The following is a 13,962-nucleotide window of genomic DNA, read 5'->3' as shown; positions in this document are numbered from 1 at the left end:
AGACAAACTTAAGACAGACTTAAGTTAGGATTTTGTCTTTAGTCCGTCTTAAGTCTGTCTGAAGTCTGAAGTCTGAACTTAAGAAGAAATCCTAACTTTTTTTAGGATTTTGTTTTAAGTTAGTTTTGTGAATCGGCCCCATTGTAGCTAGATCACGCCTCAAACCCCTCAGGCCCACCCTCCTCCTCCTTCTGTCATCAGGAGCCTGGAGAAGGGGCAGAGAGACTTGACCTGCGCACTGGCAGTGTTAATAAAAACATTAACTAGTGTCTTTGAGAACACTGGTAAATTAAGAAATACACAGGGTCTCACAGGAGGAGAGTGAGGGCTGCACCAAGAAGCCCCTTAAAAGGAGGCTCTGCTGATAAGCAATCAAGGAGGTTGCTTCGCAATGATGTCACTTGACACAGTTACTCTTACAGGACATATGCATGCAGCCGTGCAGTGCAGCACATCACTGCGCTCCTCTGCCACACACTTGATCTTTTGCTCAGTTTGGTAGGGCCGGACATGCGCACAACAGCAGGGACACGCATGTGAAACATTTTCCTCCTAAACACAGCTGAGGGGGGCTGGGTTCTGACCTCTTACAGTCCACCTCCCAAAAGGCCCTTGTATGCCTCTTACCCCTAGCGTTTAGTGGACAGACATATAATAGACTGGAGAGGCAATTCAGAATGACACTGTGGGCACCAGGAACTTCTCCCACCAAATCTTGGTGATAGGTGATAGGCTGAACACTTAGAAGACATAAACAAGCTCCTGCAGAGAGAAAAGTAGGTTATTGTGCAAACAGAGACAGTGGGGTTCTGCACAAACATAGCTCATCATCTTGAAGAGCTGAACACCCGCCTCTGCTGATAGAGCTGAGCTCCAGCACAGATGTAGCCATTTCCCTGCATAAATACTGCAGAACCCATGCACAGATAGATCAGAGTCTGTGTACCCATAGGTAATTTCTTTCAATGAGTTGGAGCAGAGTTCCTGCATACATAGCTCTGTGGCCCTGGGCAGACAGAGCTAGCTTGTCCAAGTATGCAGCTGAGCTCCATTGTAAACAGTGCTGATCCCCTCTGCCGACATTGATGTAGGTGAGCCAGTTCACAGGCAGAGCTGAGCTCTTCCATCATTCATTCCTATGATGTAAAACCCAAGATTCTGTGAGGACTGAGAAAACAGGACCAGCTAATATTCTTTGGGAGTATCACATGTCGTTCAACTGGGTTAATCTTCCCCATGACCTGTTTCTGATAGGGATTGAGGAGGAGAATGTGGGAGGGAGGATGACAGTGAGAGAAAAGGTATTGAGATAAGTGACAGGAGAGAGAGAGACAAGGTAGATAGTAGTGAAAGTGAATCAAGCAAGTGGGAGAATATGGACAGAAAAGTGAGAAAGAGGATAAATAAATGAGAGGAGAACTTGACTGACATGGAAAAGAACAGAGATTGTATCTGAAATTAGATACACCAGAGTGAGAGACATATGAACAATACTACAACAATGATGTTAAGGTAAACTGTATGTTATGGGATGTTAAGAGTATTTGTGAAGTGTGCAGCTCATCCCAGAGATGTTCCTGGTGCTGCGTAATCAGGGGCTATGTTGGCTGTGACTGGGCCTTGTCAAGGTGAGAAGACATGTTTTCAGTGTCTTGCATAGCTGAAGTACTGAGGAGGGAGCTTCAATGTATAGGGGCAGGTCATTCTAGGATTTAGGCACCAGGTAAGAGAAAGCATGACAGCAGACTCTGTTTCTTTATATGTGGGGATGTGTGCAAGCAAGAGTATGGCTGAGCTGAGGCGTCTAGTGATTGCATTGAAGCTGATGAGGCTACTGAGGTAGGTGGGGTAGAGGTTGTACAGGAATTTGTATGTGTGAGCAGTTATAAGAGTGTGAGTTAGTGAATATGGAGCCAGAGGAGGTCTTTGAGGGTCTGGGTTTTGTGAATGCGGGGGAAAGTCTGAGTGAGAGTCTGGCCACCGGGTTCTGTATAGTCTGAAGTCTTCGAGCAGTAAGACAGTGATTCCAACAGAGTGCGTTGCCGTAGTCTAGCTTGCTGGGGATGAGTCTGGGTACCATTCTACATGTGTTGCTTGGGAGCCATTTGAATATTTAATCGAGCACCTTGAGGGTGTGGAAGCAGGAGGAGCTAACTACATTGACCAAAGCAAACTATGCAGCACATTAAACCCATTCCTTTTGCTCCCTTCATCAGAAGTCTGCCTTTCACTGTGTCACTGGACAGTGCTGGTGCTGGCTGTGGATGTTGCCAATACCAATCTCCAAAGTAACATTTGGGTCAGCAGCACACATTTGTTTTAGCAAATTAAGTACCAGGCTAGAGTGAAGGCGGTGCAGAAGTGGCAGATTCAATTGGTAGCTATGTTTTAAAATCGTAAAAGGTGGCAAGTCGGTTTTGAAATTGTATTTCATGTGGAACATCAACGTAAATCCTTCAGATACTTAAGGAGTTTATGTTTTATATATTCACTTCCCTGGCTTTGTTGAAGAAAGCAATCCCCAAAGTGAGTGAATGGAGGAGTAAACCATAAAGCCTGAAAGAGCAGCTCAACTTCAAGCGTGCAATATGAGCGATTTCTTGCAGGAGCCCCTGTTATGATTCCCTCAGTGGACAAACTTTCTGGATACTCCCCTATACTGCTAGCTGCACCTTCCATCTTCCTGCGAGAGAGCACCAGGCATCTGTTCAGGTGAAGGAACATGAGCACGGCACTGACTGAGGGTGCAGGCATTGAGCCCTTTGAGAGCAGTGCAGCATTATATGGGCATGCACACACCAGGGGCGGCCTTAGGCATGTGCAAGCTGTGCACCTGCACAGGGCCACCGAATCCTAGGGGCCACCATGCCAATATATATCCTTAATATAAAAATCCTCTGAGGATGTATACATATTTGCGTAGTGGTCACATGCTGGGATTTGGCGGTCTCCTGCTCTGTTCCACTTCCAAACACCTTGACCCCGGTCCCCCCATTTTCACTGTCCTCCAAGCCTGCGTTCCTCCTAGTTCCTGAGCTCTGGGGGGCTCTGCCTACGCTCCCTGCCCAGGGCCGCCATGAGCCTAGAGCCGCCCCTGCACACACTACCCCACATGACTCCCTCAGGCTAGCTCAGTCTAATCCTGCAAAAGTGTCGTATGATGTTAATGCTCACCATAACAAGAATAAATTGAATTTTTACTTGACTCCAGCTCCTTCGTGAATATGTCTGCCATGAATAATTCCCATGATGAATTTCTGTTGCAGCATGCACACATTTAAGCCTGTGCATCTCTGTCCAATCTTCTTTCAATTGGAGAGAAAGAAAGTGACCGAGTACAAGTTTGGCTTTGGTGTAAGTGTGTCGTTTTAAAAGAAAAATTAACCAAGAAAATGGGAACTGGCTTTATAGTTGTAATTTCGATAATGCCTCATTTCTCTCACAAAGTGGTGCTTAGCCATTTTAAGAAGCATTGCAAGGCGAAACATCTGGAAAAAGATGTATCAGCCATTTGATCACTCCCTTAGATAACAGAAAATACCAAATTAAAAAAGTTACTCATCCCACACCACGATCGCTGCTTAAAGTGGCTAGGTACTGTTGTCCATGACTTCTCAGGTGAAAATGTGTGAATTACATATTTTAGTGTTGGTATTGCACAAAAAGCAGTGGTATAAAAAACCTGTATTTTTAAAGAGCCATGGAAAATATTTCATGGTTACATGTGAAATTAAGATTTTGTAATCACAATGGTAGTCCCCAAACCACTGTGCAGAGTTTTTACATGGTCCAGGCTACTAGGATTTTGCAACTTGGAAGACCAAGGTATGACAATGTGACACTTAGCCTGGTGACATCATTTTAATCTGTATGACCTAGAAACAAGTTTGGTGAATTCTACATATGTTGTAAATTATGTGGCATAATCAGTAAATCCATATTTATGCTGCAAATGCTGGAGCCACAAATTTACATAAATCCACTGATTTCACCATTGCCTATTGTTTTTTCAAGAATTTATTTGTGACAGGTACAAAAAACCTCAACATTTTCATTCCAGTCAATACCTATTGTTAGATGCACTTTGAATAAAACCGCTTGTAATATAACCACCCCCTTTTCTGAATCATTTTGTAATATAAAAAAACATATTGGGTACCTTGTCACTGCCATCTTGGGCTTCTGGTGGCATTTACAAACTACAGGACCAAAGATATCACAAGAACCCCTGAATTATAATGTTGGACCAGATTAAACAGTTAAGGTTTTATTCATGCCCTGTATGTACTTAACTTTAAACCATTCTGTTTATGCAAATAGATAAACTTCAACCTTAAACAAGAGACAACTCAATTAAGCGTTACCCATGTATAGCACACAAATACCAAAATAATTTGCATTTGGCCTACTCAAATGAATTATTTTATTTATATTGCACAGTTACTTAAAAGCATTTGCAATTTCGCCTTACATGCAGTTTAAAAGAAAATTGAAGCAACAGATATAAAAGAAAAACATTAACATGCAATACTTTAAAATCTTTGTACAAAAAAAAGTAAGTATATACAATGATAAGACGGCATGAAACTGCCAGTTCAACATTTTTGCAGAGATTCATGTAAGTTCTAAAATGTAATAGCTAAAATAACATCTTCGCCGACTGGTTAGTGGTACTTGTTAAGCCACATTGTCTTTCATCTTGTCTAGGCCCTCTTCTTCCATAAGCCTACTTCGTAGATCAGCCATGTATTTCCCAAACCTGGCCAAGTCCGACAGAAGAGTGCAGGAAAAAAGTACCGAAACGGCTTCTTTTACTGTTCGAACCCTGTTACGCAGCCAGATTTGTTTTAAAAGAATCTGACGCAGCTGAAGCATACTGGGACAGCAACAAATCAAGTGTAGTAAAGATTTGTGTTTGTAGTTGCAGAGTCTACATCTGATTTTGTGATCAAGCAACTTCCACCCAGGGTTTGATTCTTTGATTTGGGGGGCACCAGTCTGGCCAATGTAATGTTTTTGAGTGCTTTCCTTGCCAGAGCTTGATTGAGATAGGGCTACTCACTAGACAGCACAAGGAATGGGGCCTAATGGCTATGTTAAAACATCAGCAGAACATCAGTGTTCATAAAGAGGGGTGAAATCGAATATTTGAAGCTTTTTATGAAAGTTCTATTACATAAAGGAAGGAGATATGATCTAGTGGCTAAGCTGTCGATCTAAGGACCTGGGTTTGAAATCCTGTTTGTCATTGACTGAAATTTGTCCAATTTGGGAAATTACTTAATCACATTGGGCCAGATGTACGACCATTTTTAGCATGCATAAACATGTTAACGACCCATTTGCGCATGCTAAAATTTGTGTGGCCATGGCATTCGCAAGTGGGAATGGGTCCCTTTGCAAATGCATGCAAAAATATTTTTTAAGGGCAGGCAGTGGTCCCAGGGACCACTGCCTACCATTAAAAAAGTAAACGAAAAAGTTTGATTTTGATTTTTTTAAATAAAAGCTGCTTTATTTAAAAGCAGGCCAAGACATGGTGGGTTGCTGAGCCCAGCAGGCCACCATCCCTGGGAGGGCCAGTCATTCCAAATGGGGTCACACAATGAGAGTGGCTCATTATTATTCATGAGCCTTGCATTTTGCTACCCCATTGGGAATCGTTTCGTTTAGATAACTTTATTTCGGTCAAAAGACCATAAAAGTGTGCATAAAATCATGACATTTCATTGAGAGTTAAAACAATAAATTACATGTACAATAAAAACATGAAGATAAAATAGGATTAAACCAGAAGTTATCAAACGTTACAGTATAATAAATATATACACAGTTATAAAAAACTTCTCCGTCTACACCACATACTCAACAAGAATCGTGATACAGCAAAAACAATGGGGGGATGTGTATCATAACGAAGGACCCTACAAGCCTGGGCACAATGGGTGAAACCTAAGTTCCTACAAAGAGGAATCAGCCAGCGTTTCCTTATCTCCCGGTAGGCAGTACAAAAAAACAGAACATGGAAAATATCTTCTTGTTTGCAATTACAAGCTAGGCAAGCAATGGTCTCAGTATTAGCCCATTTACCAGTAAATACCCTAAGTGGGAGGCTGCCAATCCTAAACTGTATGTAGAGTTTCCGTGGAAGAGCGGGATAGATTCAATCTAAGAAATTCTCCATGCTCGGTTCAGCCTTCACTTGAAGGAACTCCAGCATCAGTCTACGCAGAGTTGAGCACCTCTGGAGAGATACTAGATTATAATTTCTGACATAGCTCAACAGCTCAGCTTTCGTTATTTTCGGGCAGCAATCTTCAGGATTCTCCAACAACTCTGGTAAACCAATTTGGCCACAAAGTGCCCTCACATGCGCAAGCCATGGAATGTTCCTATTTTTTTAAAACAGCCCAAACCTCAATGAACTCCTCGTTGTAGGATATTAGTTCAGGCACGGACCAGAGCCTCTTTCAATACATCAATGGCCGAGCGGCTCCTACCTCCTCTATGGGTTCTAGCCCCAAGTCCATGCGCAGCGGAGTTAATGGTGTACTAGCAGGTAGACCCAATAGGTTCCTCATAAAACCATGTTCCACCCTCGCAAGATTATGTAATCGTTTATAGCTCCAGAGTTCTGCACCATACGTAGAGGCTGCTCTGGCCTCAAGTTTGTCAATTTCTACGATTGGTGCAGCAGGCTTGAAGACCGAGATTTATGGACTTTGCTGATTCCCCCCACTACCTGGGACAGCCTAAGGACCACCTTTGCTGTTTGAGGCCCCCAGTCAAAATTTTCCGTCAAGGTAATACCCAAGTAATCGAAGGTCTTAACTCTTTCTAGGCGTATACCGTTTAACAGAGGGTTTGGGCGAGTTTTCCTCGGAGGATTAAAGATTATAAACTTGGTCCTATCCAAGTTAATCTCTAACCCACACAGTTTACAAAAAACTGCAAAACCATCCAGGGTCCGCTGAATCCCCGTTGATGTTTTAGATAACAACAAAGTGTCCTCTGCAAACATCAAAGCGGGGACGCGCCCAGTCGCCAGCCCAGGGGCATCATTGTCTTTTACATGCAGCAGATGGTCAACCAGCCCGTGCAGATACAGACAAAATAAAGTTGGGGCCAGGACACACCCCTGGCATACCCCTTTTTCTTCACAGGGAAGCGATCCGACAATTCCCCATGACGTCCAGACCTAACTTGTGCATAATTATTCGTGTGGAGTCTAATCAAAATGTCCAACAGTTGGGCAGGAAGACCCATACGCAGCAATACAACCCACAATTTTTTCTCTCAGGACAAGATCAAATGCGGCCCGCAGGTCCACGAATATGAGATAGAGGCTGCCACCCTCCACACATACCGTTTTCCAAAATAGTACCTGCCGCCTAAAATTTGGTCTATTGTGGAAATATCCGTCCGGAACCCTGCTTGGAATATAGAGAGTGTCCCATTTTCCTCTATTCACCCCTGGATTCTATCTAAAATAATCCTGCCCATCAGCTTTTGTGCGTTATCTATCAAGCTGATGGGCCTATAGTTGGATGGGGTTAATGGACAGCCTTTTTTGTGAATTGGGACAATTTCTGCTCCCAGCCAAGTATCCGGCGGGAGACTCCCCTTGAGTATTGCGTTGAATAGGACAACCATATATGGTGCCCAAATTTTCCGTTGAGCACGAAATAGGTCACCGGGGAGCTTGTCCAAGCCAGAGGACTTGTTTGGCAGAAGTTTAATTATTGCTGTCTCAACCTCCACAAGTGAGATATCTTCAGCCACACCCATATGGTGCTCACCAGAAGGAGCCACAGTACCCTTGCCCTGTTCGACGCTCAGGCACCCCACCGATGAATACTCATGTTGAGGTCCTCGAGTAGAGAACTGGCAAGCCTCTTCTGCATCCCCCAACACAGGTACTGACAACACCGCCAAACTATGCTTGTAAGAAAGTCCGGGGTGGCAACGGGTAGTGACTCTACGTCGGTGTTGGTATATAGAGCCCCAAAGTGAGCTTCCCATGATGCCGGTGCTATATTCGCCATGGTCGGTGGTCTACCCCCAGAGGTAACAATAGACGAAAATGATTTAGAATCGTTGGTCCAAAGAGCTAATCTTAGTTCCTCCCACTTATTCTCCTCCCAGTTCTTCTTCTCAGTGTTAACTACCTGCTTGTACCCATACCGATACTGCCTAATACAAGCCCTGTCCTCGTTTTTTATAGCGGCTAAGAGGTCCTTTTTCGCTTTCCGACAGGATGCATCATACCAGGGATGCTTTTGGTGTGTGGTTACCTTCACACTTGTATAATAATCAACGTAAGAGTGTCAAACATATATGAAAAACAGAAAAGAGAAGCCAGAAATTTAGGCGGTCAGAGAGGTGGATTCCACCGACAGACAGTTCTCAATTAGTAAGGAGGATAGAGTGCACATGCTCGGTGTGAACTAAAAGGACCCTCAGGCCCCAACTAAAAGTTGGTAGCCAGTTGTCTTCATTGGGCCCCAGATAGTTGAAAAGAACATGAAATTAGTGACTAAGAAAGTGATTTAAAAAGAGTATGGGCTACTCATCAAACAATCCATTTTATTGAGAGGGTAGCTCTTACTCTATTAAAACCAGTGAAAACAATAGGACTAATAGTCGGTTGAGTTAGTTTGAACCAATAAGTCCTAACAGTAGTGAATGAAAAACAAAATAGGTCAACATGTTTCTGCTTTAGAGCCCAGGGTCAGCTCAGCATTCATCAGGACCACAACATTCATTCTCACTCCCCGGTGGACACTCACTAAAGTATCCTGACCTGAGCTATAGTGAAAAAAAGAACTAATACAACCTGATTCGGTAGAAGTTCTATGGGGAAAATTTATCCAAAAGTCTTGCCTCATTAAGAGAGACTAGAAAATTTGCAATAATGTATGCGTAAACTTCATGGGCTGGCGGCAGGGGAAATATCTTCACGCTCAGAAACATTGCTTCTAAGCGACTCTCCGCTGCTAAACCTGCTACGGCCACATCCGCCGCCCGACACCAAGTTTACGCATACATTATTGCAAATTTTCTAGTCTCTCTTAATGAGGCGAGACTTTTGGATAAATTTCATAATTTCATGTTCTTTTCAACTATCTGGGGCCCAATGAAGACAACTGTCTACCAACTTTTAGTTGGGGCCTGAGGGTCCTTTTAGTTCACACCGAGCACGTGCACTCTATCTTCCTTACTAATTGAGAACTGTCTGTCGGTGGAATCCACCTCTCTGACTGCCTACATTTCTGGCTTCTCATTTCTGTTTTTCATATATGTTTGACACTCTTACGTTGATTATTATACATCTATTTAGAAGGGGTAGAAGAGTGGTTCCTGAAACCCTTTCTCTCTTGTTGTTTGAATTTATTTACCTTCACACTTGCACATGGGAAGAAAACATCCGATAGATTTACAATCAGTTGTTTATGGATTTTTACAGCCCTGGTCCGGGCCTCTGGTTCCAAGTCCTTTTCTCCTACCTTACCCATTTCTAACAGCTGTGGTAGTGCAAGCTGATAAATCCCTGCAAGTTTGGACGGTGAATCCTGAAGTTTCGACCACTTAATTCGTCGCCGATTATTAGAAAGGAGAAGGGGTGGTTGTACAGAGTCAGGCTCAGAGGCTGGGCTGGACAAACCATAACTCCCTGATTTCAGAGTCAGCACAAGAGCGTTATGGTCGCTATCGCTCTGTTGGTGAACCCTGAAATCAAAAACCCTGTTCCAGTGTCTGGCTTCAACTAATACATAATCAATGTTGGAATTTTGCCCTAATCTATTAAAAGTAGGTAAGCCCGGGATATCTGGGTCCACCCTCCCATTAGACGCCCGCAGAGACGCTGTAAGGGATAGTGATTTAATTTGGAGTACCAGTGGTGTCCAGGCTTTAACAGGGGCGATCCGCGGTTCAGGGATGTGCCAGTATTGGTCCTCATCCACTAAATCAGCCATATCAGAACCAACAAGAGGTTCATACTGGCAATTGAAGTCGCCACCGACTAAAAGGGCTATTTCTGGATCAAGGAGAGAAATAAACCGCCCTAGTATATCAATAGTGCCAGATTCCTGGCCGCCCTGCGATGGCCTGCAGTAAACATTAAGAAGGGCAACCTAGGTGGAGTCAGGCAATGTCAGGAGAACACATTGGACGTCGGGGGGATTGGTTGGGACATGGGCTGCCTTCGCACCCAAGAGAGTGCCAACCCATAACGCCAAGCTACCCGAAGGTCTCCCCCTACCCCGGGAAGTTGCCAAGATGCTAAAAAGGCAAAACCATCCCATACAGTCTCTTCCAGGGCCCATGTCTCCTGCATGAAACAAATATCATGCTTTTCAATAAATTGGCCCCACTCGGGAGTAGATAATTTATTTCTCAGTCCGGCCAGATTCCAAGACAGGACTTTTATCTTGCCGTCCTTAGCCCCAAGACTATCTGGGCTTAGAACTTCTTTCGGGACATGACCACCAAGTGCTGCCCCACTAGGACCCAGCATCCTCCTTGTTACTTGGAATTGTTCTGCTGCTGCTTCTCCCTACCCGGGCTCGCCGGCCGACCCCAAAGCACCCTCCTGCGTCACAAAGGAAAGTGCATCGGGGTCTACATCTTGGCAGATCCTTTCCCTACTCTGAACCACTGTTGGCACTTTCGCCCCCTTGCCATCCACAGCCTCTTGTTCGACATTACTAAGGTCTCGAATAAAATTAACATCAACGGTGTCCAGCATACTAGCTGGTTGCGAACATAGTTCTCTACCTCCTAGGGGTAGGCATGCTTTAACCTCTGGTTGTCAATCTACCAGATCGAGAGTTCTAAACCTGTTATTCTGGGGGGAAAAAGAGAGCAAGGGGGTTATTCACCTCTATTTGATTTCTACATGGTGGTGGGATCAAGAACCCCCTTGGCTGCCCCCCTCTAGATTGCTTCGGACCCAGATTGGGAGCAGGATAAAAATAGGACAAATGTAGGGGTAAAATTTGCGTTTTGCTCCCCACTGAGGCCCCCTCACAATCAGTGTCTCTAACACAGTCGTACATACTAAATTGCGATTCACAAACGAGCGCAAATTGGGAGTCGCAATTTAGTGTGAGATACCAGTGACTGTGTAACAAAAAGATTTAAGCCAGCACTTGATGAATACAATATTGCATCATTTTCCATCTCCTTCCATAATGTGCAATGCTCTGTTCCTTTTGGGCTAATTACATGCTATAGAAATAGAAATACCAACATGTTGCATGCGTGAACAGGTACCCAGCTTATTATTCTCTAAGGACACACCTTCCTTTTGAGCTGTTGGCGAGCTCCCTCATTTTCTCACAGTCAGATAGAAGCCCTCCACAAGTTTTTTTATCCTGGTTTATTCTCCACACCTCAAGTCTACTTCTATATGTCTGTTGGCGCACCTTCTTGGGCACATTGGGAGATTTGCCCCACATACAACTTCTTGCTCCCGTGTAGCATTTTATCATTATTTAATCATTATGCAGTTCATGCTACTTTTAATCAGAAAATACAGTTTTCCAGTGAGCATTCAGTGTTTTTTTTCTGTGCATCAAACTTGCACAGGACTTGCTTCGTTCCAACCATCGTGAAGACAACCAAAGCTTGCAGGTCTGGTAAACATTCTCTGTGCTCCCGCAGTGCTCTGTGTTTCAGGGGAACGCATGGAGAAGACAAAAGCTGTGGCTTGAATGTCCTAAAGCAGGAAAGGACTGGCAGGCACACATGTCTTTTTCCATGCATTAGCACATTAAACCAGACCTATATGCCTTCCAGATGTGTATTCTAATACTGTCTCTGCCCCAGAGTGCAAAATGGTAGCCCCACCACCACTATTTATTACTAGCTGATCCCCACCCCCCTCCCCCATTCGGGTCTGGTTGGTCCCCTGCCTAAACCCATCTGTTTGCTTAGCTCTAACACAGAGGTCTTCAAACTGTGGGCGCGACCCCCTGGGGGGTCCTGGAGCCCTAGGAAGTGGGTTGCAGATTCCCCAGCTTCACTTGTCTCTGTGAAAAGACAGCCGTCTGCCCTCCTGGGATGGCTGATTGAGATCGTTATCAGCTGTTTGCCTGATTGAAAGGCAAATGCGCTGGTAATCTGCAAGTGTAAAGGATGCTTGGGAGCAGTTCTGGCTCTTTCTGAAGACAAAAGATGTGTTTTTTTTTAGTTGAAGTGGAAAGAGTTAATTACTGGGCTGGGAAGTTCTTTCTTTTAATTTTAACTGCATTTACACAGCCCTTTGTGCCCCTAAGGAGGTGTTGAAGGGGCAGTTATGTAAAAAAACGAAAACTGCATTACATATGATCTGGTATGATAAAAAACCTACATTTTGAAGGCACCATTTTATTGCAAAACTATTCACACGTTTTGCAGCATTGTATCTTACCCTGTGTGTAATGCAAGTATAACAAATTGACTTGCATATTCACAGTGCTTTCTGTCACAGGCTGTGACTTTGTAAAACTAAAAATACACATCACTATTCTCCACTGCACCAATCAAGATTGAATTCTGTGGGTCTCTGGTTACACACAGACCTCTGCAGTGCATTAACTAATAGGTGTTTCACAATGTACTACAGTGCATTTCCCACTGAGCAATACCTTATTTTATTTATTTTTCATTTACACTACCCATTATTTTATATGTAGATACCTGAAGGTGAAATACCTAAAAAACGTAAGAATATTTTGGGCTCATTTATGAGAGGCTTGCATCGCCAGAGAATCACTTTTTTGATGCTGCAGTGGCGCAGGCATCTCAACCATACCTATGAGGCAGTGCAAAGTCACCCAGCATGGCTTTGCATTGCCTCATATGGAGTAATCAGTAAGACATAACAGCGCAAGTCACTGCGTTGCTTTACTATGCGTCAAGGAGGTATTCCATGGGCTCTGCATGGGGTTCCCACGCAAAGCCCATGGATTTTGATGCTGCCCCGTATTTACAAAATCATGTAAACCTGGGGCAGCTCCAAAAACCGACACCTCTCCAGTGGAGGCGTAACGAGGAGAAATGTTCTAATTTCTCCTCGTTTTTTCCTCTTTCCATGTGTGCTGCATTTTTCAGCTCTCATAGAACTAGGAAAACGCCCCTCAGGATTGTTTTGGTGAAGGAAGGTGCCTCTTCCCGTACAAAAACAATTCTGCCAACGTTAGTGCTAGGCAGCAATTTGTGAAGGGAAAAGAACTGGAATGCACCGTATTTCATAATAACAGTTTATTCCTGCCCTTTCACATTGACATTGGGCAGCGCCGCAAGAAGACTTGCAGCGCTGTCCTTCGCCAATTCCTCATAAATAAGGCCCTTTGTTTTTAGCTACACCTTTGGCTACACCCCTACGCTCAATGACCTTTGGTTTGGATATGCTCATAGAGGGCCATATGTATCATAGTTCCGTTTTGCGATTCCTAAATAGCGATTTTAGCGATTTTTAAGGAATTGCTATTTAGGAATCGCAAAATAGTATGTATGAAGAAACTCGCTTTTTTTTAGCGATTCCTTAATCTTCCTTAATTGCGAATTCGCATTTTGCGAATTCGCAATTAAGGAATCATTTCCAATGCATTCCTATGGGCCAGGAGGCATTTAAGGAATCGCAAAATTGTGATTCCTTAAATGCTTAAGCAAAATAGGGAATCGCAATTTTATCCAATTCCTTATTTTACTAATGTTTCTTACATTTCAAAATCGGTAAAAACACCGTTTGCGATTCGCTAAAGCCGAAATTTTGCTAATTTCGGCCTTAACGAATAGCAAAAGGCTTGATACATATGGCCCATAATGTTATAAGTAAACTCCCATTCTATCCTATGGGACAGATAGCCTTTCCATAGTGAAAAATGAAACACGCTGTCATTCACTACCAGAACATGTCACACACACCAGTACATGTCTTACCTATAACATACACAGCACCCTGCCCACAGGGGT

General features: G+C 43.7%; 1 protein-coding gene across 1 annotated transcript in view; it reads right to left on the bottom strand.

Annotated features, from left to right (window-relative positions):
• Window positions 1-13,962, bottom strand: part of DNAH6 (dynein axonemal heavy chain 6) — a 2,460,712-nt gene that overhangs the window by 2,391,495 nt on the left and 55,255 nt on the right. The window lies entirely within an intron of this gene.

The sequence above is a fragment of the Lissotriton vulgaris genome, chromosome 3_1 (assembly GCF_964263255.1).
Source record: "Lissotriton vulgaris chromosome 3_1, aLisVul1.2, whole genome shotgun sequence".
In the NCBI taxonomy this organism is placed as follows: Eukaryota; Metazoa; Chordata; class Amphibia; order Caudata; family Salamandridae; genus Lissotriton; species Lissotriton vulgaris.
This window is presented reverse-complemented; position numbering and strand designations above follow the sequence as displayed.